Raw genomic sequence first — 1,453 nt, 5'->3', positions numbered from 1 at the left:
AAAAAAAAGTCTTCCCCGGTGATCTTTAGGCAGCCCATCCACAGACAGGTTCTTAGAAACCCTGGCAAGTTTCAATATTGAAAATTGTTTCCTCTTCCCTAAAAGCAATGAAAGGGCAGGTGGCCAGTGGAGGGGGAGCAGAAACCAAGGCTGCCCGGGGGGCGTGTCTAATGCAGAAGAGGAGGACTGCATCCTAAAACACATCCCGTCGGTGGAGCTACAGCATTTCAGATCGATACTGCAAATACACCCAAACTGCCAAGGAACAGGCCCAGTCACCCTTTGAGGAGGGATTCTCCCTTTTAATTCCTCTGTTCTTCATCTTCTGCTGTATTTGAACCCAAAACCTTAGGGCGGATATGTCCAGTTCTGGGAGCGCAGCTGTTCCTCGGGACTGCTCCAGCTGGTGCCCGCTGTGGCCTAACCTGGTGTGCGGTGGAGGTGGCCGGCCCGGCTGCGCCTGCGCCTGGGGCTCTCGGTGGCCGGGTCGGAGCGGAAGAGCGAGCGGCCGCAGGGGGGCGCTGGGCGGCGGTGGAGACAGCCACGGCCCCGGGAGGGGCAGGCGAGGGCGGCGTGGCCGCTGGAAGCACTCAGTGAGCGCGGCGCTTCCGGAAACACAGGACCGGTGGGCGACCTGCGGAGGGTGGCTGCCATGCCCATGGGAAGTGAAGGTTTACCGGAAGTCCACGCAGCGTTTTTGAGCTGAGGGCGCCGCGCCAGGCCGCGGGCAGTGAGTTCGGACCCGGGTGCACAGCTGAGTGGACACGCAGCGGCCTCGCAACTTCTGCTGCGCGAGCTGGCCCGGGGCGGCCGCCGGGCGGAAGTCCCTGCCCTGGGTTCCTCTCCCGCGGCCGGCCGCAGCACTCCTCTCGTGGGGCCAGGGAGAAACCCGCTGGCGGGTCTTTGAGACTTCTTAGATGATCTCACTTGGCATCCTCCCACCGAAGTGCAGCAAGACTTTTGGAATGGCTTCCTCGCCTCCTCCTGTCTTTTGCCGGTAAAGCTGCTTTGGACAGGAAGTCTTTTCTTGAAGTGCTGTCATTTCTTTGGGGTACAGTGTTGTTCATCCGCAGGAATGACTCCCAGTGCTTGAGGAGGTTAAAGTGATCTGCTGGTCGTTTTAATCTTTGTTCTGAGCTGATATGTGTTAGTAGCTTTCTTTTGTTTTTAAATTTGATTGGTAAAACTTCACCTGTGAACCAGCAGCTTGGGTTTCTATTCTAAAATGCTACCTTTAAGATTTCCGAGAACTTTGTGTCCAAAAAATCTTTGAAAAGTTACTGAAGACAACAGAAGAAGTTGACAACTTGAAAAGTGCAGGTGGTCTGGGGGCGGTGGATCACACCTGTAATCCCAGCACTTTGGGAAGCCAAGGTGGGCAGATCACTTGAGCCCGGGAGTTCCAGATCAGCCTGGGCAAAGTGGCAAAACCTCATCTCTACTGGAAATACAA

The sequence above is a fragment of the Cebus imitator genome, unplaced genomic scaffold, assembly GCF_001604975.1.
Source record: "Cebus imitator isolate Cc_AM_T3 unplaced genomic scaffold, Cebus_imitator-1.0 Scaffold944, whole genome shotgun sequence".
Classification (NCBI taxonomy): domain Eukaryota; kingdom Metazoa; phylum Chordata; class Mammalia; order Primates; family Cebidae; genus Cebus; species Cebus imitator.
This window is presented reverse-complemented; position numbering follows the sequence as displayed.